The sequence below is a fragment of the Mus musculus genome, chromosome 8 (assembly GCF_000001635.26).
Source record: "Mus musculus strain C57BL/6J chromosome 8, GRCm38.p6 C57BL/6J".
Classification (NCBI taxonomy): Eukaryota; Metazoa; Chordata; class Mammalia; order Rodentia; family Muridae; genus Mus; species Mus musculus.
Genome location: NC_000074.6, coordinates 35,737,001 through 35,763,749, shown reverse-complemented (window position 1 = coordinate 35,763,749; position 26,749 = coordinate 35,737,001). Strand labels below are relative to the sequence as shown.

Here is a 26,749-nt window from a genome sequence, read left to right as displayed (position 1 = left end):
TCAGCCCCTAACATATAGCCACCTGAATGGCAGCTTTATTATTTTTATTATAAATAGCATTGACTCTTGAAAGTTCTTAGCAGCTGAGAAACCACAGACATGGGTGATATAAATAAATAACTTAAATACCATCTACATTTTGTTTTTAAATCATTTTATTCTTGGACCTCATTCTCTTTAGCCATATGTGTGGTCCTCCTTTCTCTCCCTGCTCTCCACGTGTGACACTTCATCTCTTGTGGTGAGTCTGTGGTAGCCAGAATGTTTGCCACCCAATTAAAATAGCCTCTATCTTAGTACCCGGAGCCTGTGATGACTTACACGGCTAAAGCGCTTTCTACATGTGCTTTTAAATTAAGGAGCCTAAAACGGGAGATTACCCTCGACTAGTTCCATTTTATCACAAGAATCCTTATGAGAATGCAGAGGGAGTGTGAGCGAGGACCAGGGAGGGAGCAGTCTGATAGATACCCAGGTTAGAATGATGAGCTAGGCGGCTGAGGGTCAGGAGGCAAGGAATGCAGAGAGCTTCCAGGAGTTCAACATGGAAATGATGGATTATCCTTAGTGGCCTCCAGAAGTGTGGCGGTGACAGTGCTCTGGACCAGAGACTGGCATGATTATGAGATATATGAGTTAATACACCTGAATTGTTCTTTACTGTGAACATTCCTAGGAGTCTGTCACAGCAGTGACAAACTACAGTTTGTCCCCAGAGAGCTCATTCTTGTCTTTAGTGTGACTGTTTCTCCACAGCTTCCATCACTGGCTGTTCTATATGTCTGCATATGTTCTATATGTTCTCCAACCAAAAGATGGGACCTGAGTGATGGCCCTGGACTCAGAGACCAGGACGTGTAGGTGCTTAGGGACCCTGGAAAGGAAGGGTTTCAGAATGCTTTTCCTGATCGTTCAGGGAAGACTGCAAAGAGTTGAAGACAGTGGGAAACCTTCTCCTTGGGAGAATACAGGGCTGGGAAACACCCATCACACAGCACAAGAAAACTGGATAGAATACAGGAAACAGACGGCAGTTCTCAGTGGTGACCACAATGGCGGTCAACAATTGGGCTCACAGCCCTTTCGAAACATTCACCTCCCCCAAGGTCACCTCCTCCAGGGAGACCTTCTCACCAGGTAGTGAACGTCTGCCTGGCACACACTCCTCAACACTTAACTCCAATTGCCCTCAGAGTCTTTCAACCTAGTCTGATCTCTTACCCGAGTCTAAAAAAAAAAATGATTTTATTTATTTTATGTCTACTTGGCAAAGGGATGGGCCATGTGAAGGTCTGCTGAGCCCTCTCACTGGCCCTTAACTGACTGAGTTCAGAAATGATGTTCAGCTGTCTTTCTTGGCTTTTTGATTTTGGTTTTTGTTTTTTGGTTGTTTTGTTTTGTTTTGTTTTGTTTTAATGACCTCTTTTCTTGATGTTTAATTCCCAGTTCCTGGTGCCAATCTCAGGAATGGAGAGCAGGCCTTAAAGGGATTTGCATTAGTTCCTTCTGCTTCACCATGACTACCCCCGACAGAAACAACTTAATGGAAGAAGGATTGATTTTGGCTCACGGGCTTAGAGGCTTTGAGGCTGTCGGGTGGTGATGGCCTGGTGGAAAATATGAAACACAGGCTAGATTTCTGACAGTATGGCTCCTGACGAGAAAACAGAGAGAGCAGCCAGAGCCAGGCCTGGATATCACCTTGAAAGTCCCATCCTGAGTCATCTATACTCCAACTATGTCACAGTCCCCAGATGTTTCACAGGCTCCCAAAGCCCTCACTAACTGGGAACACAAGTTAGAAACATACGCATTTGGGGAATACTTCCTTTAAAATTCTAACATCACAGACCATCATTGATCAGAGTATTGATTAATATTCTGAGCACCATTCTAGACCCTGGGGAGGCACCAGTGAACAGCACAGACAAAATATCTCCCTGTAGAGATTTGATTTATAGTAAATAATGGCTGGCACAAGTTGGTAGAGGAAAAAGACAGACAATAAATGAAATCAACTAGCCTTGCATCATAGTTTATTACAAGGTGATTTAGCACATATGGAGAAAACAAAATGAACAAGAGGACTATAGGTGATTTAGCACATATGGAGAAAATAAAATGAACAAGAGGACTATAGAGTGCTGGTGAAGGAGGGGGAAAGTGTTTGTTTCAATATTCAAGAATGTTGCAATGAGACATTCATGAAGAAGGTGTCGCCTGTCCTAAGACTTAAAGAAGAAAATGAGAAACTTCTCCCTGGGAGAATACAGGGCTGCGAAACACCCATCACACAGCACATGAAAACTGGATGGAATAATAGAAATCAGTGGGAAGTTCCCAGTGGTGACCACTGAGAGGCAACAACTGGCCTACCATTCCCCTGGAGGGAACTTCTGGATTGGATCCCAGAAAAAGACCACATAGTTCTGTGGTCCTCCTTATGTTAGGACCATAGTGGTGAGAGTTCAGGAAGGCTAGAAGGCTAGAATTTCAGGACAGAGTTCAAAGGGAAGGAGGTAACTTTAATTTTTTCGAATCCTATTTTTAATGATGGTTCTTTAACCACCCACCAGAGGTAGTGGAAAAGAAAGGATATGGGGGAAGTGGACCTGTATGGAAAGGTTCTTTGGAGACATTCCCATCTGTGTTGTCTGGAAATTGGCAGTTGAGTTCACAGGTTAGCAGCAGCAGCTCGATCCATTTGCAAACACTTCGCAGATATGCCAGCAGTCCTGTTCAGTAGAGTTGGGTTAGCAACAGCAGCAACAGCAGCAACAGCAGCAACAGCAGTAACAGCAGTAACAGGACCTAGCAGAGATAGCCAGACCTCAGCCTTAGCTCAAGTCAGCAGGAGGGACCAACAGGAACGCAGAAGAAGCTCTCTGCTGTACCTCTCTCAGGGAAGTGAAGATCAGCAAAGTTGCAAGACCACCAAGCGTTGCACAGCTAGCTGTACCAGCAAGCCAAGCTCTCTCTGTGTCACTACGTGGAGTTCAATTTATATCCTCCAAACATCACGTGTTCTTCATGTGCCTTGCCTCAGGATGGGTCTTGCCTCTTAGCATGTGCATCCAATCAGCCCAAGTCCTTGGAAGGAGCAACAAACTGCAGCACACCACCAGAAGTTTTGTTTTTTTGTTTTTTGTTTTGGTCCCGACAAATGCAGCTCAACCATGCAGTGTAAGGCAGAACAATACATGCATGTTGTCAGCAAAGAATCCTCCATCACACATCCTTTCATGTGCCTGCTTTAGTAAAACATCCTCTCTCCTGTGTCTGCTTCAGTGAAATGTTCCCTCATGAGTCTACCCTAGCCTTTCACTCCTGTGTCTATTTTAATGAAACGTCCCTTCACATGTTTACCCCAGCAAAACACCATCTAACTGACTTCCCAAAGAACCCTTAAGTTTCCACTTCAGAAGGAGTCTATACAGAGAAAGTTTTAGAAATCTGCACATAGTACCTTTTGTGAGGATGCTGAACCAGTTTGCGTATACATAGTGTAAAACTCCATGAAAGTGGGCAAGGACAGGAACAAGAGGAGAAAGAAAGATAACTGTAGGGGCTAAAGAGATGGCTTGGTGGTTAAGAGAGCACTTTCTGCTCTTGTAAGGACCTGAGTTCGGTCCAGGGGATCTAGTGCCTTCTTTTGAACACTATGGTCCCCTGTACGCACATGGTACACTTATGTTTATGCAGTCTCACACACATACACATTAAGTGGGTAAAATGAATGAATGAAAGAACATCTTACTGTAAGCAATTCCAAAGTTTTCCTACAAGGAGTTGGGACTTCTCCAGCAAGAGTGAAAATGCTTCAACAAGCATGTAAGTATTGGTAGAGACTACAGAGGCACAGGATATAAAAGCAAGGCAATAAATAACTTAACTGGGCACTGTAGCATGTGACTTTAATCTCAGCTCTGGAAAAGCATACATAGGAAGACTTCTGTAAGTTAAAGGGAGTCCAGCCTGGTCTACACAGTGAGTTTCTGAACAGCCAAGGCTACATAGTAAGACGCTGTCTCAAAAAAGAAAAGAAAAAAATTGCTTTTCAGAATAAATGATACTCTATTGCCTGTGTCCCACCTGTGGGCAAGGATAACTATGAAGGTGGCCTGACACAAAATTGTAAACTTACTTAAAGAATTAACACCCTATTGTCTAGTTCTCCAGTATGAATTTTGTAGGTGACAACATCATGTCACAATCTCATAAGGAAATGGCATTGGGAAAATATATGACCTTCTCCAAAGAAGCTTAAAGCAAATTCAACAGGATGAAAATAAGTCCCAAGTGACTTGGTCTACCCTAAAGTCAAGTTTTCTCCAAAGGAATATAATGCAATGAGAGATCCAACTTTGAGAATTGCAGAGTATCTAATACCTGATAAAATCAGTGGCCGAGAAAGAAGCAGGAGGAAGATTCATAATAAAAGCGTTCAAGAGGAATGGCAGAGATGACAAAACTGGAAGATAAGCATTCTAAAGTGTAAGTACATTCTGCATGCTCAAGACATAAAAGCAGATACCAAAGCAAAGTGTAAAGGACCAAGTGGGATTTGTGATACGGAAAAGCTGTAGATGCGAATCATAACCAATGAGAAACTGTAGGAGTGAAAATCTGTCAATGTGAAGGCATAACAATAGATTGTAGCTAAAGTGATCCACAAGGAGAAAGAAATCAAAACCAAGTAAGAGTCCCTGGGGACATGTCACATAGTATAAGACTGTGTGGCACTCAAGCAGTGATAGTCATAAAAATGACACAAACTAATCCTTGAAGAAATTACAGCGGAAAAGGGTTCTAGGTCTCAGTTTCTAAGTTGTGGTTCATGACCTGCAATGGAGTCATATAACTCTGGGGCCAGGAAAGGGTTGGCACTGTAAAAGGATTCTTAGGATTCAATGATCAGAGCCTAATTTAAACTCAGGTATGTGGTGTGCCCAACATGTTTCTGGCAGTGTTTGTTCCCTGCAGACTGCAGCTTCACCTCATACATTTCCAATCACACAGGACATCAAGACACGCACACACTGACAAAGGCTGCCCAAAATACCCCAGCTGAGAGATGAGACAAATTGCACATTATGAACTGTAATTTTTGAATGTACATGTAAAGTTTTCTATTCTATAGCACTCTGATGGATTAATTATCAAAACAAAAAACATTTCATATTTTTCTACCATCGTGACTTAGGGTATAAATATCAAATTATGATAGCTTTGACTGCATGATGCTAGAATGTTTGATTTTAAGTTTTGGTGTTTTAGTTGACTGGAGGTTTTTACAAATTTGTTCAATGAAGTTTGGCTGGGGACTAGGACAGAATTTCTAGCAACTTCTAGCATGGCCTCAAGTGTACTTGAGCCATTATACTACACATTTATGTGAGATGGTGATGTCAGTATTGATTCAAAGTAACAGTCAACTCTAAAAGAGATTGAAAACATTCCATACCTGGTGGTGTCAAATAGTCAGCTAAGATCTAATTTTTATAGAAAAATAAACATAAATATTTATCTCAATATCTGAATTTGCTTTCTTCTTTATTTTACATTAAATAAAATGTAAAATATAAGTAAAATTATATGTATATCAAAGAGTTATTTTAAGATAAATTTCATTATGATTTATTATCTATAAGTATTTGCTATGGTGTACCCTTTTTGTATTACTTATTTATCCATGGCTATCTTCAAATTTCTTTGATCAAACAGGACTTGAAAGCAGAAGAAGATTTAAAGAGCTTGCTATGGATTAGATAGCTTAATGCACACATCCAGGAAACTATACAAAATGTCTCTATGAAGATGCTTTATAAACAAATAGTAAAAGCCAATGGCAGGGGCCTAGCTAAGATGACACGGCAATTGAGGGAACTCGCTGCTCTTGCAGGGGACCTAAGTTTGGTTTTCAGCACATACATCGAGTGGTTCACAATCACCCAAAACTCCAGCTCCAAGGCATTGACACCCTCTGCAGTTTTTGGGTACCCACATGTACAAACATATATGTGCTCACATGTACATGGGTACACACACACACACACACACACACACACACACACACACACACACACAGTCTCCTTCGAAAAATAAAAATTTGGAAGCTAATGATGAAGAGAAAATATTAAAAGGCTACAGAGCAAAAGGATATGTGTGCAATAAAACAGAGGCAAGAACAACCTGAGATACTCAGGAAGCCAGGAAATGACAATGCAACGTCTTTTTTTTTTTTTTTAAGATTTGTTTATTTGTTATATATAAGTACACTGTAGCTGTTTTTAGACACACCAGTAGAGGGCGTCAGATCTCATTACGGATGGTTGTAAACCACCATGTGGTTGCTGGGATTTGAACTCAGGACCTTCGGAAGAGCAGTCAGTGCTCTTAACTACTGAGCCATCTCTCCAGCCTCCAATACAACATCTTTAAAGTGCTAACAGCTAAAACCCAAGGAACAAATGTTAACCTAAAATTACACACACAACTGAACAGGAAAAATGGAGTGAAGGGAAGTATAAAATAAATGTATTAGATGAAAGAAAGCTGAGTGGTGTTTTCAACCATAGACCTGGAGAACCTGGGTTCAGTTCCCAGCACCCACATGGCAGCTCATACTTCCCTGTACCTCCAGTTCCAGGGGGTAAAGGGGGATCCGATGGCTTCTCCCAGCCTCCTGAGCACCAGGCATACATGGTGCACATATATACATGCAGGCAAACCATTCATATGCATAAAATAAAAGCAAATAAAGTCATTTTTTAAAAAGAGAGAAATGATTTAAGAATTTTGTTCCAGTGGAAGATAAATGACACCAGATTAAAAAATATCTATAACAACTAAAAAAAAAAAGCTTTAATCTACATAAGGAAAAGAGACAACAGAAATGTCAAACGTCTCACTTTTTTTTTTTAAATTTTCTCAGAAATGTAGCTAACTATTTAAAGCAAGAATGATGGTTGCAATGTTTGGCACCCATGGCATATACAGGAGAGAAATAGGTGACAACAGTGACTCACAGGGCAGGAAGAAGCATCTACATGCAGCGTGACAGCGAGGAGGTGACTATGTGAGCTGACACTGGAATGAGATCAATTTAGGACTATTATCAACCCTAAACAACCATGGAGAACGTAAAATGCAGAGGTCAAAGAGCCATCAGAGATAGAAGGCTATCAAAGGAGAGAGTATACTAGTAAGCAGCATCCAAAAAAGCAGGAGAAAATAGGGTGCCCAAAAAGAAGCCAGGGACAGATGGTCTGCATAGAAAACAAACAGTACGTCGGAGGTGGCAATGCATAGATTTCAATCAATAAGCACACAAAATGTAAATGTTCTACACTCTACAATTAAAGCAAAGGAGGAACCGAGCCACGGAGATATTTAAGGAAAGAACACTGAACGCAGAGAATGCAAGAAGCATGTGGGAGAGACAAAGCCAAGCAAGAAGACCATGCAGATAGAGAGTGGAGGGTAAGGGGAGGAAGTGAGGCCAGAGATGGGAGCTTGTCCTAGAAGGGGGTGTGTATCAGCTGTCTATTGGTGTGATAAGGACCAGGACCAAAAGCAGCTCCAGGAAGATAGGGTTTAGTTCAGCCAACAGGCTATAGTCCATCATGCAGGGAAGTCAAGGCAGGAAGCTGCAGGCAGGAACTGAAACAGGCCAGGGAAGGATTCTGCTTACTAGCATACTCCGTGTCTTGTTCGTTTGCTTTCTTATACTACTCAGGACCATGTTGGAGGGTAGCATTGATCCAGGCCCTCCCACATCAGCTATTAATCATGAAAACGCCCCCACAGAGTTGCCTGCAGGCCAATCGGATTAGGGACATTTTCTCAATTGCAGTTCCTGCTTCCCAAAGGAGCCTGACTCATGTCAAATTGGGAAAATCCTAACCACCGGCACAGGTGGTGTCAGATATTGCAAAGATTGCTTTTCCTCAGGGCTCCCAGAGGGCACTGGGAATGGGCCGCCTGGCATGTCAGCCCTAACTACCTGTGCTCAGTGTCCACAGCGATGGGCAGCTCATGGCCACCTCGTGGCTCCATGCTGTACAGAGAAGGCATGGAGGGGATTCTTGCATCCCTGCAGAAAGCTCTGATGAACTTCACTGGAAGGCTTTGGAGGTGACGGGAGTGTTGTGATGATGAGCAATCACCTGGGCTTTAGCGTTGACTACAGGAGGAGGCAAGGGTGAAGGGAGCAACAGCACATTTACATCTTTCGTGTGTAACCTAGAAATAAAGAAGAACACTCATTAAACCCCGAGAAAAGTGCTGATGTAGAGGGAAAGAATATTATGTCACAAAAACTAAATAGTGCTTTAAACTTTAAGGGTTATGTGAAGTCAAAGTGGCTGTCACAGGCCTTTTCATTTAAAGAATTCAGATGACAGGGCATGACACACTGTTTTCCCTCTCCTCCTCCTCCTCCTCTTCCTCCTCTCCCTCCTCCTCCTCCCCCCTCCCTTTACCCCTCCCCCTCCTCCTTCTTTTCTTCCTCCTCCTCCTCTGGTGAGACTTCTTCTTCTTCTTCTTCTTCTTCTTCTTCTTCTTCTTCTTCTTCTTCTTCTTCTTCTTCTTCTTCTTCTTCTTCTTCTTCTTCCTCTTCCTCTTCCTCTTCCTCTTCCTCTTCCTCTTCCTCTTCCTCTTCCTCTTCCCTTCTTCCTCTTCCTCTCCTCCTCCTTCTGCTGCTGCCTTCGTCTTCTTTTTCCTTATCTCCATTTATGCTTTAATGCCTGTAGCATGCTTTATATTTACATTATTGATGAATTTCAAGTTCATATGCTCTCAGGGAGATGAAAATTTAATTTTTGTTTTTTTACAGTTTTGCAGGGAAAACTTCATACATGAACACTCAATCTCTATCACTCCTCCCCCTCACCCCAATTCCTACCATGTTAACTATTGTTATATGTATATACATATTTATGTCCACATGTGTGTGTGTGTGTGTGTGTGTGTGTGTGTGTACATGTGTATGTAACCGATTGAGTTCATTTAGCTTTCTGGTCAGCCCTGTTGGTTGATTCTTAGCAGAAGTGTAAGACCACCCCACAGCTGAGCCAGGCTTCTGTAGCAGACGCTGCCATTGCCCTGTCCAGTTTCCTCATCCATTACCACTTCTGCACACACTTCCAGCTGCCGACTCCCATTCTCTAAGTGCATTTTCTGGTCCCACATACTCCTGAATCTCTTCAGGTGAGATTCTGGAATTCCCCAGGAACAGCCATCAACCCGTGCCTGGCAGCAACTGTTAGCTGAGTCCCCATATGCCCACAGTGTGTGGTAGAATAAGCAATGAGCACGCTCTCTGCTGATCCTGCAGCTGGCCGCAGTAGCAGCGAGGCGACATTTGGGCTCCATTTTCTTCTCAGTCACATTTTCTCATTCGCTCCCACCCCATCTTTCCAGCAATCGTGCTCCAAAATAAGCCACGTCACCTTGGAGTCTCCTTCAGGGATACTAAGAGTAAGAAACTATCCACTCTCATGCATTCTTACTACATCATGCGATACTTTCTTAGGTGGAAGCTTATTCACTACACAGAGGTGGTTCTTGGAAGGTTGCTCTAAAGTGCATTGAACTAATATATTCAATACAATGCAAGTTCTATGTAAACTGATTTTGATGTTGGTGAGCGTGTTGGTTCATAATTAAAAGTATAGTCTGACCACAATTAAATTAAATTTCAAATTTTGGAAATATGACTTAATGAGGGAGTGACCAGTACGTAGCTTAGCTGTGGTTTCGGCTTCTGTGATAAGCACCATGATCAAAAACAACCTGAAGAGGAAAGGGCTGACTTGGTTTTCATTTCTCTTCTTGGCTTGTTCACCCTTCTTTTATAAACTACTCAGACTCACCAGCCCAGGGGTGACACTTCCCACAGTGATCTGAGTCTGTCTACATCCATCATCAATCAAGAACACGCCCACAGGACAGGCTGATGAGGGTGTTTGTCTCAAGGTTCTTCGTCCAAGGGAAAGTAGCTGGTGACCAAAACCTTGTCCAGCACAGGTACCGAGTGCCTCTCCAATTTATGGAACTAAAAGATGGAGGGAACTCCACGAGACAAATATTTCCAGGAATCTGGCAAAGATGCCACGAGAGAGTAATCCCTGTGAAGGAAGTGCAGGGGAGCCCTGCAGTCACTAGACTTTCTATCCAGAGCCATGTTACCAACGCTGGAAGCAGATGGGGACACAGAACTGAAGAGACAGCCTGGAGCAGCCAGATCTTGAAGAGTAGACAGCTAGAAAGCAGGAAGCTACCCAGAGAAAAATAAGGTTGTCAAAATCTGCATAGGGATTCGCTGGAGTCCTTCCCTAAATTCTAAACTATCCATTTATAGGGTGAGAGTCTAGGGAGGCAGACAAAACATAACTATTACAAAGCTATAAGCCAGACGGTGACTGGGGTTGGCAATTGTCACTCTTCATCCCCAAGTCCACTGGATTCAAGATCGCCTGGAAGTTTAAGGCACACTTCTGGCTGTGTCTTCGAGGACTGGGTATGTCTACAAGGATATTCCTAGAAGAAATTAACTGAATAGGGAAAGACCCACCCTGAGTGTGTGTGGCATCATCCTACGGATGGGAGACCTGGACAAAATTAAAGGGGCAAAGGAGAAATCCAACAGAGTTGGCATTCCTGCCCTCCTGCTTCCTGGCCTGCTGTGGCATGACGTTCCCCCACTCCACCATGTCCTTCCTGCCAGCATGGGCCACCCATCGGAAAGCCAGAGCTGCAGTAAGTCTTTCCCCTGTTAGGTTGTTTGTGTCAGCTGTTCTGTCCTAGCAAGGAGAAAAGTCACTAATACAGCAGAGATTAGACACGTTTGAGCTTCAGAGAATTTATTGAATATCCAGGTTACTATTCCTAAAGCAAAAGCTTGAAAGCTATAAAGATCTCTCCTCCTTAAGAAACTTTAAGACGTTTTAACCTGTATCTAGCAATGTTTTCCATACCATAAATTAAAATTATAGTTAGTAAAATGATAGACCTGTCACATATTAATGTAAATAATATTTTATGAAAACATTTTTTTTCTAAAATAAACCAATGAGCACAGCCACACAGCTCATTGGACAAACGAAAACATTTGTCAAGTCGTTTTCTCTGCCCTTCACAGAGGACAGCTGAATTCTCATATGAGCTTTTTAACTCAGTCTGTTAGGAAATGGTATTTTGATTTCAGTCTATGAATAAAATCTGTTCAGATGCAGCTACGTGGCTGACCATAAAAAAAAAAAGTGCTTCCTTTCCAGATAATGAAGACTCTGCCTTAATTATAGTGATGGTTAATTTATGTCCACACAGAAGAATATGTTGAAGTCCTAACTCCTGGTGTTTCCAAACATATCTTTTTTGACAGCATAATTATCCCAGACTTAACCAGTTCACATGGGGTGACTGCATTGGGACTAAATACTATAGGATTCACATCGTGAAAGTGGGGGGGGGTGGATATAAATGCATGGGGATATAAGAAGAGACATGGGGAGAAAGCAATGGAAAGATGAAGCCTAGATTGGGAGTGTGATGCCACAAACCAAGGGCCATCCACATCTAGGAGGAGCTGGAAGGAACAGGAGGGACCCTTTCCCTGGCGATGCATGGTCCCACTGTCACCTCTGCTTCAGACTCCTGCCTGTGAGGCAAGATGCTTCTCTTCCATGGGAAAATGAGTACTGACAGTAATGTTTAAAAAGTGATGGTTTCCTGACAGTTGGTTGCCATGAGGAGTCAAACTGTCATCGTTTCATAACTGTCTTACTAACATGCTGTCACGTACCTTGTACTTTGCATGGATCTTTCTTTTATTCCTTTATGCAGTATGTGCACGCATGCGCACCCCTCCCCCACCCCCTATGCCACTTGCCACAGTCATGAAAGTACCCAATAAGGGCATAAAAGTGTTGGATCCCTGGAGCTGGAATTCCAGAAGATTGTGAGCTCCGATATGGGTACTGGGCATCAAATTCTGGTCCTCTGCCTGCAGGAGCATCAAATGCTTTTAACTTCTGAGCCACCTCTCCAGCCCTGTTCACACTTTTCTAATACAATTTTAAAACTGCATTTGCTAATGTCTCCAGCGATAGCATCAGGGAAGATGGCAATTGTTAAGATGGCAACTGTTGGGAAAGCATGAAGCTCATGATATCAGACACAGGTTTTGGAAATTTTGATTTTTTTCCTTTGACACTCTGAACTTCAACACTGGCAAAAAATACTATGGGTTTTCCCCCCTTAAAATGACAGTCACTATCATACATGTTTGAGGACCATGTCTTCCCATGCCTCTGAGTATTCACAAAGGTCTATTGGCCTTTTTATAAGTGAAGCTCAGTGCACTGTAAAGGACAGGTAAGTGTGTTTGCATGTCTAACCTTGATGAGAATATAGAATAAATGTAGTGTCCGCAGTTAGCATGGACAATAAATTGATGCAAGCATTATGGGAAACTGTATCAAAGTTCTTTAAACAAAAAAACAAAAAAACAAAACAAAACAAAACAAAACCCCCTAAAACTAAAAATAGCACTCACTGCATGATCCAGCAATCCTACTTCTGGGTCTACAACCAAACAAGTTGAAAATCAACATCTCAAATAGATAATGCTGGTGTTTACTGCTGCAGTATGCAGAAGAAAACGTATAGCACAGCCTTAGGCCTCATCAGGGAGTAAAGGGACAAAGAGAATGTGGAGTACAGAGACACATGGAATGTTATTCAGCCTCATGGAAGAAGGAAGTGTCACCACTGGCAATGATGTGGGTGAATTCAGACAGCATTGTGCTAAGTAGAATGAGCCAGGCATACGTGTCTGGGTTTGGTGGCTGATTATGGGATGGATCCCCAGGGTGGGGAGACTCCGGATGGTCCATCCTTTCATCTTAGCTCCAAACTTTATCTCTGTAACTGCTTCCATGGGTATTTTGTTCCCTAGTCTAAGGAGGGATGAAGTATCCAGATGTTAGTCTTCCTTCTCCTTTTTTTTCTTGTGTTTTGCAAATTGTATCTTGGGTCTTCTAAGTTTCTGGGCTAATATCCACTTATCAGTGAGTACATATCATGTGAGTTCTTTTGGGATTGGGTTACCTCACTCAGGATGATATCCTCCAGATACATCCAATTTGCCCAAGAATTTCATAAATTCATTGTTTTTAATAGCTGAGTAGTACTCCATTGTATAAATGTACCACATTTTCGGTATCCATTCATCTGTTGAGGGACATCTAGGTTCTTTCCAGCTTCTGGCTATTATAAATAGAACTGCTATGAACATAGTGGAGCATGTGTCCTTATTACCAGTTGGAACATCTTCTGGGTATATGCCCAGGAGAGGTATTGTTGGATCCTCCGGTAGTACTATGTCCAATTTTCTGAGGAACCGCCAGACTGATTTCCAGAGTGGTTGTATAAGTTTGCAATCCCATCAGCAATGGAGGAATGTTCCTCTTTCTCCACATCCTCGCCAGCATCTGCTGTCACCTGAATTTTTGCTCTTAGCCATTCTGACTGGTGTGAGGCTATGCCAGGGTTGTTTTGATTTGCATTTCCCTGATGATTAAGGATGTTGAACATTTTTTCAGGTGCTTCTCAGCCCTTCAGTATTCCTCATTTGAGAATTCTTTGTTTAGCTCTGTACCCCATCAGCCACCAAACCCAGACACTATTACATATGCCAGCAAGATTTTGCTGAAAGGACCCTGATATAGCTGCCTCATGTGAGGCTATGCCAGTGCCTAGCAAATACAGAAGTGGATGCTCACAGTCATCTATTTGATGGAACACAGGGCCCCCAATGGAGGAGCTAGAGAAAGTACCCAAGGAGCTGAAGGGGTCTGCAACCCTATAGGTGGAACAACTATATGAACTAACCAGTACCCCCTGAGCTCGTGTCTCTAGCTGCATATATAGCAGAAGATGGCCTAGTTGGCCATCATTGGGAAGAGAGGCCCCTAGGTCTTGCAAACTTTATATGCCTCAGTACAGGGGAACACCAAGGCCAAGAAATGGAAGTGGGTGGGTAGGGGAGCAGGGAATGGGGAGGGTATAGGGAACTTTTGGGAAAGCATTTGAAATGTAAATAAAGAAAATAATAAAAAATACTTTTAAAAAAAGGTATGAAGAAAAGATATGAGTATAAGGTGTGAGATATACGAATCTAGTAAAATTATTTGGACAAAAGTTAAAAAAAAAAAAACCCAGAGTGAATACGACATGATCTCATGGAGTCCAATTCATAAAAGCAGAGAGCAAATGGTTCTGTCAGGGGTTGGGGACAAGAAAATGGGGGTTATTGGATTTTAGTTGTAAGATATGTTCAGGAAAACTAATGTACTATATCATATCTATACTGCTTAATAATATTTTGCATTCTTGAAATTTGCTAAGAGTAGACACTCAATATTCGTGCCATAAAAATTATGGTGAGGTGAGGGCACACACACACACACACACACACACACATATGTATACATATATATGTGTGTGTGTGTGTATATATATATATATATATACATATATATATATACATATATATACACATACATATTGAAATTATCACATCTTAGCAGAACTTAAAAATATATGCAGCTGGTCATGGTGGCACATGCCTTTAATCCCAGCACTTGAGAGGCAGAGGTAGGTGAATTTCTGAGTTCGAGGCCAGCCTGGTCTACAGAGTGAGTTCCAGGACAGCCAGGCCACCTACACAGTGAGTTCAAGGATAGCCTGGGGATCATTAGACCCAGTCATCCAAATAATAAATAAATAAAAATAAAATGAAAAATAGATACTTGTTTCCAGACATAAAAGCCTTAAACATAATACTTAAAAAAAAAAAACATTGAAAGCATAAGCATTTAAAACATTTTCTAATTATCTGAAGAGCAATCTACTGAAAACTGTTGACTTTCCTGGCAAGTTCCATCACTTACTGTTCATGTGGTAAAGCACCCTGGTAAGAGCACCTTGAACGGCAAAGGGTCTTCCTTAGCCCCCAGCTCCAGGGCGCAGTCTATCGCAGTAAGTGGGTCCGGGTGGCAAGGGCTGGAGGCTGCTGGTCACGCTGCAGTCACAGTCGGGAAGCCGAGAACAGCGAACGCCCATCTGACTCTCTTCCTTCTGTACAGTCCAGATCCCATACTTTCGATGGCGATGGCTTTCCTCCTGCAATTAACCTAATTTAGACAAACCACAATGCTAGTCACCACACTGATGGTACTGCACAACTCTGAACTCTAATTATCTCTTTGCATCTCTGGTGTCCTTGGAAGGCTCTACTTTTAAAAGTTGTGTGTATATGCATAGGTATGGTGTATGTACATGTATGTGGATATGAGTAGACATGCCCCTGTGTGTGCACACGTGCGTAGAGGGCAGAGGTCAAAATGAGTGTCACCCTCTATCACTGTCCTCTTATTGTTTGACAAGGGTCTCACTCAACCTGGGGCTCATCAGTTTGGCTAGGTTGGCTAGCCAATGAGCTTCAGGGACAAGATTTCCCCAGTGCTGGGGTTGCAGACCTAGGCCAACATATGTAGCTTCTGGTTTTCTGTGGGGACTGGGATTCTGAGATACGGTCTTCAAGCTTGCACAGCAGGCACTGATCATCAGAACATCTCCTCGACTCCCAGAGTTTTGATTCTTTAAGACAATGACCTTGTCCTAACCACTTTTGAACCCCAACGTCTAACAAGCTTCATGCGTACAGTCATGTATGTGCACTTGTGCGGGGAATGTGCGTGTGTGTGGAGGCCAGAGATTGATGTCAAGTGTCTTCCTCTATCTCTCTCCATCTTGTGTTTTGACACAGAGTCTACAACTGAACCTGGGGCTCTGTACTTGACTACACTGGCCAGCAGGCAAGCCCCAGAGAGCCCCCTGTCTCTGCTTCCCTGTCACTTTGACTATGCATGTACCTTGGCACAGCAGTTGTTTTTAACTGGAGATCTGAACTCATGTCTTCATACTTCTGTGGCAAAGCACTTCACTGACAGCCATCTCTGCAGCACTAGCACATTTTATAATACATACATATATATATATATATAAATTGTTGCATGAGTGCACCTGCTGTTCTATAGCTGGCTACGGCCAGTTTCCTGCTGTAATAGGTACAGATGCTCCTGCCCGAGCAAATGCTGTATTGACATTTGTAGTGGCTCACCATGGTATATCTGGAGGTTTCATTTTCTCTCATTCAAGACTAACCAGGCTTAACTCTGCTTAGCTTCTGAGACTGTGTGATGTTATGTATGTTCAGAGTAGTTTGACCATTGACAATTTTTCATGCAGCTGCCTGAAATAGCGTCATGAGATGAATGGATTCCTATTGAGTTTGAACGACATGTAAAATAAAATCGAGATTTCAAACCCTGGACATCTAGAATTCTAATTAGGTAATATTTGTGTATGATTAAGATTCTTCCTGGAAAAATTTTATTTCATAGTTTTCCAATTTTTGTACATATTCTAGTCGAAGATTTGGCATTTGTGATTATAGCTTTAGAGTTAAGATCTATTTATGCAGAAAATTAAAATATTTTCATAATAAAAGTTTCTACTTCCACAAAATTCAATATTTGGTAGAAAGTGAACCAACATCTTAGTTATTAGTGTCTTGCATAAAGATGTGCACTATCAAACTGAACTGCTATTAAACATTCTACTTTGGGGCCTACAGAGATGGTTCAGCAGTTAAGGGTACTTGCTGCTCTTCCAGAGGACCCAGGTTCAGTCCCCAGCATCCATGTCAAATGGCTCACCACCTCTTGGAACTGTAGCTCCATGGGATCAGACACCTTTTCCTGGCCTCCTTGGACACAGATACATACATACACACAAATAAAAATAAAATTATACCTTTCTTTTTTTCATTAGATATTTTCTTTATTTCAAAAGCTATCCGGAAAGTTCCCTATTCCCTCCCTGCCCCCCCCCCGCCCTGTTCCCCTACCCCCCCACTCCCACTTCTTGGCCCTGGCGTTCCCCTGTACTGGGGCATATAAAGTTTGCAAGACCTAGGGGCCTCTCTTACTAATGATGGCCGACTAGGCTATCTTCTGCTACATATGCAGCTAGAGACACTAGAGCTAGTCCTGGGGGTACTGGTTAGTTCATATTGTTGTTCCACCTATAGGGTTGCAGACCCTTTTAGCTCCTTGGGTACTTTCTCTAGCTCCTCCATTGGGGGCCCTGTGTTCCATCCAATAGATGACTGTGAGCATCCACTTCTGTATTTGTCAGGTACTGGCATAGCCTCACACAAGATAGCTATATCAAGAGTTGGGTTTTTTTTTTTTGTTTGCTTGTTTTGTTTTGTTTTTGCCTTAGTTCTGATTTTTAAATTTTAGTTTGTTGGCAACCTTTAATCACCTCTAGGAAGAACTGTTATCAAATATAAATGGTTCCTTTGATTTGAATCTAATATCAAAGGCATCATTATTATCAAGTTTAGAAAAACTGCAAGCACACTCAGACCGAGTCAGTTTAAACTAAAATATATTAAGATAATTGGTTCAACTCCCTGGGCCAGAGGAATTTTTGTAACTTTACATAACACAAAGCATTGGAGATCCAAAAGGGTTTAAGATGTCTGCCTGTGATGGTTAATTGTGTGTCAACGTGACTGGGCAACAGGGTGCACAGATGTTAATTGGGGATTTTTCTGTCAAAACATTTCTAGGAGAGGTTAGTATTTAAGCACTGAGACCAAGAGAAGAAAATAACCTCATCAATTAAGATGGCTGCATCAAATTTTAGAAGGCCTGAACATGACAGACTCAGAGCCAAGGCAGTCTGCTGCTCAAATAGCCATCTTTTCCTGCCCTCAGAATGGTGATCTTGGTTCTCAGAACTTCATTGTCAATAAAGGGGCTCACATTGCATCAGCCGTCTGGTTCCTGGGCCTTTGTTTCTAAGCCAGAACTTCTATTGTTGATGTGTCTGGTTTTCAGGGTTTCAGATCTGAACTAGAGGTCATTTTCTTTAGCCTTCCAGCCTGCAGATGGCAGATGGTGATGAGGTGTCTCAGCCTCCACCATCATATAAGTCAATTCCACACACTGTCTCTCTGTCTATGTCTGTCTGTCTTCTATCTATCTATCTGACTGTCTGTCTGTCTGCCTGCCTGCCTGCCTATCTATATTCCTATGTACATATCTGTCAAATCATTCCATTTGGAGAACTCTGACTAGTACCATTTCCTAAGACTTTCTACAATGGGACCAGACCTGCAAAGCCAGGCTTGCGGAACACTGTGATAAGTGTGGTCCAGGAATACACCTGCAGAGTGTGTCACAGATGCAGTCATGAGGAGACGAGGATTGGAGTGGGAGAGGCACAGTCTGAGAAGCTTTAGAGAGTGCATTACACTGGGTTAATATCGGATAGATAAGCTATCCATATAAAGAACATTACAGTTGATAAGAATAGAAAATGTGAAGGCACAGATGAAGGATCTAAAAATGGCTGTTTATGCAGAATCCCTTGAGTGAAAGATTTTTAAAGGGGATTAGCAAAATATGAAGCTCTATAGACAGGTGGGCCCCGGGCAAGAACTACCTGGAGAATTAAAATAATTCCTGGAGAATTTTTTAAAAACCCTTAACAAAGGGAGGGGGGCTTATTGGATGGACATTTTCTCTTTCTTTTCTCTTTTATTCTTTTAAAATTTAGACAGGATCGCATTGACAGGAATGGAACTCACTATGTAGACAAAGCTGGCCTTGAACTCACAAAGATCTGCCTGCTTCTGACTCCCAAGTACTGAAATTAAAGGTGCGCACTCCCAGTCTAAATGCACATTTTTAATAACACTGCCAAAATCCAATGCAATGATAAAGGGATGAAATTTCTTATCTGAAACAACTTGTAAGAATAAAAAGTATTATGGTATGGAAAATCACTAAAGTGAATTCACAGCCTTGCCAAAATATCTACTTTCAGGCCTCCGGAAGACTTTGAAGGAGTAACATAAAGATTGTATCTTGCACATCTCCCTCCATGGTGACTAGGTGACCCGAGAAAGAGAAGCTGACTGAACACAGGGAAGCAACGAGGAAAGAAAGAGTCCTTCAGCTGCAGCTTAGCTGCTGATGGCCGGGCATTGGTCCCTAGGCCACGCAAGCGCACAAAGGTTTACACTGGTGATGCGCATCAGGAAGCAAAGAAGCGGTCCAGCTAGGGAGGAGGGTGGCAGTACAGTATAGTCTTCTTCATTGTTGCTGGATTTAAATCACCTAGGAGACACGCTTGGGGAGGGCGAGTACGGGGAGGGGCAGTCTTTCCAGAGATGCTGAAGGGAAGAGAGAAAATTCTGCCTGCGCTATTCTATGGGCTGAGGTTCCAAGCTGACTAAGAGAGGGAAAGGAGAAAGCACTTGAGGACCTGCGCACATTTTTCTTTGCTTCCTGAACAGGCATGATGGGAACTCGCCCTCACATTCCTATGCTATGCCTTCTGCACCAGAATAGACTCTACCCTCAATCTCAAAGCCCAAACAAACCTAGGCCATCAAGGCAGGTAGCTAACAGTAATTCTCTAAATTCTAACTAGATGAGGTGGTAGTTTACCAACTAAAAGTAGGAAACCTGACACACCCTGCTGGCTTTCCTCCTACTGTTCTCAGAAGGGGGAGAATCACCCTGCACGTGATCTGCCAGGAAAGGAAGTTATCTGGGAGTTACTCTACGCAACCACCTCTATTTCAAACCACACTAAACACAGATCGTTAATAACATTAATGTTCCCATTTAAGAGCTTTAACATTATCTGAGGCCCGAGGAAATGGCACAGGAGGGGAGCGTGCCTGCTGCGCAAACATGGGGACCCAAGTTCAGATTTCCTGCACACAGGTGAAAACGTTGAGGGTAGTGCTGCTCACCTGTAATCCCAGTGATGGGGAGGTGGGGTCGGGAGGATTGCTGGGGCTGCTGACAGCCAGGCTGGGCACTTGCTGAGCTCAGACACTTTGTCTCATAGGTAAGGTAGAGAAGGGATTGAGGAGGGCACCTGAATTTGATCTCTGGACTCCCTGCATACCCACATGCGCACATGTGCATGGAAATTCACACCCCACCATGTATGTACATACACAAAATTATCTGCATAATCAAAGTTACATTTTGAAAAGCATAACAGTAGGAAAATGATACTTAGGGTAAGAAGGTCTTACTGTGAGTTTATCTGTAGCTGACCTTTTGACCCTTTGGAATCTGCCTTTTGGCCATTTAGAATCTGGGTCCTCCCCCAGAGCTTCTGAATTTCCCTACTGTGCCTGGTCCCTGCCTCCCACCAGTGCTCGTAGTTAGACCCTGCTGGCTGCCCACGATTGAATTATGCAGGGATGTAATGGAAGCATGGCCAGTTTACTCTCCCCCAAGGCTTCAAATGTTGAGCCAAGAACAGAGCTAGTACTATTGTTCATCATTCAGTCTTCCTATACTATATGGAGTGTCAGTAATGGATTTTTCCATACATGTTAGGAAGGTTCTTTCTGTTTCTACCTAGTCTTCATTTTTTAATAGTAAATGGGCAGTGAATTTTCTGTAATGCCTTTTCTGCATCTATTAAGTTAATCATGGAATTTAGTCCTGATTTAGTGAATATAGTGTACTACACTGATCCACTTTAAAATGACAAGTCAACATTGCATCCCCGAGGGGGCGGGATAATACATCCCACTCAAACATAAGCATAAACTTAAACTAAAGGAAAAGATTACAGAATAATGAATTACACATAAAAAAATGACTCATGAGAACAGGAGCATGTGTTCAGCATAGTATTAGCATAAGTCACTGTAATCTGATGAATATGACCATTATGAATGTAGTTTGATGCTTCAAACTTACTGCCAGAAATTCCAATTCCTGTGTGATTAATGACAAAATGCTAGGGCAGATAACTCTACCACTTTACAGAAGTGGTCGCTACCACAGTGACCGAGTTGACTTTAGTTGTTATTTTCCAACTGTAAACTTTGCTAATTTCTGTTTGCCAAGCATAGCGAGTCTCCATCAGTGAGTTGATTCTTGATCCTTCAGCTCTTAGACTAGAGAACTGTGTGGGTGTCCCCAAATGTGACAAAAACAACCAAGGGGAGAAGACACTGACGGATGACAGCTTTAAATCTTAAAGACTTAAAGAAAGAAAGAAAATTTAAGAAGAAATTTGATGAAGATAAAAAGCCAACATGGGGCCTTGTTTAGGAGTCAAATCTGCGTGAATCTTTTCCATGGTTAGTTGGATACTCTGGCCAACTGCCACTTTGCAGGAACCCTTGTTGGCTTCAATGTGACCTTTTGAGAAACATCTCCCAGCCCCTTTGCATTTGTGTGGTTAAAAGGCAGCTAGCATAATGCACTGTTGATGTCTGGGTACTCTTACATTGTGTTTGTGCCCATTTTAGTTACAAGCCACTTCTACACCAATGACCATTTTGTTTTCATTCCTCCTCCACACTATGTCACTCATGAAATACTTCAACTTAAAGTATCACTCTTTGCTCTTAAAATAAATGATCAAAATGCCATCACCCGTTAGAGTGGGCTAACTACTCATACTCTTAGGCTTGTCTTCATTAATTCCTTTTCTTGTGCTTCCCTAAAGAGAGTGTAATGAAGACACAACATGTGCTTCAGGGAAAAGACCTGAGGTTGTACAGTGGGGAAAAAATAGTGTGTACTTTATTTGCAGCTTATCATTCACTATTTAAAACAGGGGTGATAAATTCTATGATGCACATTGACCTGGGATGCAGTGATGTGACCATAAGCTGAGAAACTTACACAGAGCAGCAGTTCACAGTTCTGGAACTTGGGAAGTTCACCATCAAAGCTCTAGAAGATTCAGTGTCTAGCAAAGCTTCCTTCCTGGTTTGCAGATGGCAAGTCTGGGGTGTGTTTTCTTGCAATAGAAAATGCAAGCTACTGGGGGTGGGCGTTATAAACTGAAAAACTGACCATTGATCTCATGGATGATGGCTCCATCCTCATGGCTAATGTTGGTGACTACTTGTCAGCATCAGAATCCTGGGTAACATGAATATGGAGACTATTATTGCAGCAGGGAGTTCTTGTGAAAAAGGAAACCCAAGTGGTACAGAGGTGGAAAGCTCTCAGCCAAGTATTTGGGGACATTGGCAACAGCAGCTACTCCCACTATAGGGTTCCAACAAGCCGTCCCAGTATCTAGCAAGCAGTCTCTGTACTGTGCTCTCCCTGAATTGATGCTTCAGTCTAGAGCCCCATGGGGGCAATAATTCTATCAGTTCTCTTCTCTCTTTCCCACATTTGCTGTATGGCCACTTCCCCAAACCAAGCTCCACCCTCAGTGCCTCTCACATGGCCCTAGAGCCAAACTCAGTGTTAGTGTTGTTGAAGAATTTATTCTTCTTCATCATTCTATGTCCTGGCAGAACCACATACTCTTAGTTCTCTTCCACTTCATCAAATAGAGAATCTGGTTCCCTCAATAATTTCTCTATTCAGTACTACAAGATCATGGTCTGTGCTGGTTAGGTTTTGTCCACTTGACACAAACTAGAATCACCTGTGTAGGGGGAACCCCAGTTGAATTACCTCCATTGGACTGAACTATGATCAGATTTAGGGGCATTTTCATGACTTATCATTGACATGGGAGAGCCCAGCCCAGCAAATGAAGAGCATCCCTACTTGGTCTCTGCTTCAGTTCCTGCCTCTGGGTTCTTGCCCTGTCTTCCCTTGCTGATGGACTGGAAACTATAAGATGAAACAAACCCTTTCTTCTCCAAGTAATTTTTGGTCAGTGCTTTATCACAGCTACAGCAACAACAACACTTCAAGACATATATGAAAACAAACAAACAAACAAAAATAATGGTATTTTTTATTAGATTCCCCACTCCAAGAATGGCATCACATTAAAGGCCTGATTTCCATGTCTTGCTTTGTCACTTACTGGGCTATATGGCTTCAATGCGAAGCACTTCAGGGCTCCATGTATGAAACTGATGGTGAAAGTTAGTCTGTTTTCCAGTAGTTTTGTTTTTTATTGACAATTTCATCAATGGATAAGAGTGCGTTTGATCATATTCACCCCTGTTACCCACCCACATCTCCTTCCTATTCTCTCTGGAACCTTTTTTTCCAACAATATCCCCTATTACTATCATATCTTTATTCTTTTTATAACCCGATGAACTTGAGCAGGCTCACCTCCATGAGCAAGGGTGTAGGGTTTACTGAACCATGGATAACTTACTAGTGACCAAATTACTGAAGAAAACTGACTCTCTCTCCCCCAGAAGCCATTAACTTCCAACAGTTCCTTGTCTAGGTGTGTGGACCTCTCACCCATCCATAGTAGAGTGTTTCTAGCCTATTCTTGTGCAGCTGACAACAGTTTCTGAGAGTCCATAATTTCAACAGCACTGTCATGACAAAAGACAGCATTTCACATCTCTCCTAACCATCCTGTAGCTCTTTTATTCCTTTCCCCCTTCTTCAGAAATGTCCCTCTCGTGTTGGAGTTTGGGAAGACATCCCATTTGGGACTGAGCATTCAAATATCAATTATTATGAGCAATTTGACCAGAGACGAGTCTCTGTGTTAACCCATGGCCACTGCAGAAGGAAGCTACTCTGACCAGTGCTCAAAACGACATGAATACATGTGTATGAACCATAAGTGTTTAGAAAGAAGTTTGACACCATATCTATTTAGCAAAACAACATTAGTAGGGTCTTCCCTGGGGCCTATCCATTTCCCAGCCATTGGATTTTGATGAAGTTACAGTAGCAAGCATGAATGTAGGCTTCATAGTCAATCAGAAATCCTTTAGTTACCTCAAAATGGTCATGAAAGTATTTTGCCAATGGACATGTCTTTCCAGGCAGGTTAGTATTGTAATACACAAGGTCTAGAACTGGATAAGACCATTGACGACGCACCCCAGCAACCTGCATAGCACCTTCTGGGTCTTCCATTCAAACTCTATTTTAAAATCATATTTTTTAAAATTAGTTGTTTTCTAAAGTGGGTTTCCACATGGCTTTCCCATGAAGCGTTAGCTTTGATGAATACTTCCTGTTTCTTGAACACTGATTTTATTTCTTGCTCAATCAGAGTCCTATTCAGAAAACCCTTACCTATGCCTATTGAAGTGAATGCCTTACTTTTCATTTCTGGGAGCTTTAGGTTATTTAATCAAAATTCTATTGGCAGATGTGGGAAATCTCCCCATAATTATTGGTCAGGAAGACCTCAGAGATCCCCAAAACAATATTGGCTGCTTGTAATTATCAACTAAATCTAGATGATAAACTCTTGTCGAAGACACCAAATCCTATGGCTGCACACATAGAGAAATCAAGCAAGAATTAAGCCGGACACTCCGTTCATGCTGGCCAGCATCCATAAAGACAGGATGTGGTACACTGGCTGATGGGTAAGTCATCAGTGGTCTTACCCAGCTCTGGACCTGTGTGCTAAATATAGATCCAGGCCTCCAGGCCTTATATTGAGGTCATTAGTCAATTTGTAGTTGTTTTATGTCTGAGATGAGAGATAATGATCTTGGTTTATCATTCTTCTACATATAGATATTCAATTTTCCCAGTACCATTTGTTGAAGATACTGTTTTTTTTTTCCCCTCCAATATATGGTTTGGGCATCTTTTTAAAGGATTAGGTGGCGATTGTTACATGGGCTCTTATCTGGGTGCCTATTCTAGTCCACTGATCTACCTGCCTGTTTTCCTGCCAATGCCACACTGTTTTTATTACTACAGTTTTGTAGGACACTTGGTAATCAAGTGATGGTGGCAACAGAAGATTCTTTTTTCACAAGATTGCTTTGGTTTATCCAGGGTCTTTTGTGCTTCCATGTGAGTTTTAAGATACAAATCCTTATTATGTTGAGAGATATTCCTTCTGTGCTGGTTCGTTCTCGTCAACTTGACACAAGCTAAGGTCACCTGGCAAATCCGTGGGACATTTTCTTGATTGATGATTGGTGTGGTAAGGCCCAGCCCACTGTGGCAGTGCCCCACTGGGCAGCTGGTCCTAGGTTGTAGAAGCCGTGAGTGTAGCACACGAGCAGCATCCTTCCCGGGCCTCTGCATCAATTCCTGTTTCCAGGCTCCTGCCCCGAGCTCCTGCCCTGACTTCCCCTTTTCCTGGACTATGAACTGCAAGGTGAAACAAACCTTTTCCTCCCCAAGTTCCTTTTGGTCACGGTGTTTTTCACAGAAAAAAACAAAAACTAAAATTCTAACTAAAATACCTTTTACTTATTTAAGTTTCTTTATGGCCATTATCTTGAAAGGATATTAGGATCTGTCAAAAGCCCTTTCTGTGTCTTTTGAGAGCACAGTGTGGTATGTCCTCGAGCCATTTATATAATTTATACCATTTATTAATTTACATATATTCACTGTCTCTGTATCTCCAAAATAAAGCCGAGTTGATCATAATAAATGATATTTTTAAATGTTTTTAAATCCAGCTTGGACTTTGTCTTAAAATTTTGTATTGATGTTCATCAGAGAGGCTGATATACAGTTTTTTCCTTGTTGCCATTGTCACGTATATATCTGTTTGGGGGATCAGGAGACTAACTCCATCACAAGAATTTGGCGGTGTCCCTTGCTTTCCCACGTTATGGATGAGTTTGAGGGACATGGGTGTTAGCCATTCCTTAAAGGTCTGCTGAAAGTCACCATTGAGTCCATCTGGGCCTGTTCTTTTTTTAGTTGTGAGAGTTTTCTTTTAAGTACTGCTTCTATCTCACTTCTTGTTATAGATCTGCTTAATTTATCTCATCTTGGTTTAATTTGGGTATGTCATCTATGTCTGGAAAAAAAAACTTTAACGTTTTCAATTTAGCGGACTATTTTCTTTAAGGTCTGCTCTAGCGACTCTCTGAGCTTCACTGATAGCTGTCACTATGGCTTCCCGCTAAGTCTCCTCTCCTGGAACCTCAGCCTTCTCGCCATGTCTCTTGGTTAGCTTACCCGAGGTTGATGGAGCTTGTTTACCTTTTCGAAGAAGGAACTCTGTGTTCCGTTGATTCTTTGTATTTTGTTGTTGTTAATTTCCATTTCACTCATCACTCCCCTCTGGATCTTACATTTCTTTCTAAATACTGCCTTCCAGTTTGGCTTGTGCTCCCCCTACCCCCCCCACCCCCCTCAGGACCCTAAGGACGAATCATTAAGTTATTTATTTGAGCTCTCTCTTACTTCTTCATATAGACACTTAAGGCTAGAAAATCCCTGGTTAGAACTGTTTTCTTTGTGTTCCGTAGGCTTGGGTAATTGTTGTCATTTGATTCTAGGAACTTTTTATTTCTTCAAGAACCCATTTGTTATTCAACAGCATTTGTTGTTTGATCTACATTAGTTTGTATATGTTCTAGAGTTTCTTTGTTGCTGTTGGTTTGTAGTTTTTATTCCATTGTGATAATATAAAACACAAGGAATTATTTCAGTTTTCCTACATTTGTTAAACCTTGTGCTATACCCTACTATATGCTAACTTTTTGAGAAAGTTTTATGGGCTTCTGAGACAAATGTATATTCTGCAGTGTCTGGGTGAATGGTTCCAGAAATGTCTGTTTAATCCATTTTATCTAGGATATCATTTCATTCAGATATTTCTCCTTATTCTTTGTTGTACTGGTCTATAATGTGACCTATAACTAAAGTCACCCACTACGGTTGTTCTAGAAGTAATCTGTGAC

General features: G+C 42.0%; 1 long non-coding RNA gene across 7 annotated transcripts in view; it reads right to left on the bottom strand.

The window, feature by feature from the left end:
• Gm35021 overlaps window positions 1-26,749 on the bottom strand; it is a 40,806-nt gene that overhangs the window by 412 nt on the left and 13,645 nt on the right. For 5 of the 7 annotated variants that reach the window (XR_870352.1, XR_870355.3, XR_870349.3 and 2 more), the window contains 2 exons: window positions 14,958-15,200; window positions 6,843-8,244 (listed from right to left, as the gene is read on the bottom strand). This is a non-coding gene — a long non-coding RNA (predicted gene, 35021). Of the gene's footprint in view, window positions 1-2,657; window positions 2,736-6,842; window positions 8,245-14,957; window positions 15,201-26,749 lie in introns of those variants that run through there. The other 2 variants (XR_870351.3, XR_870350.3) reach the window with 2 other exon arrangements.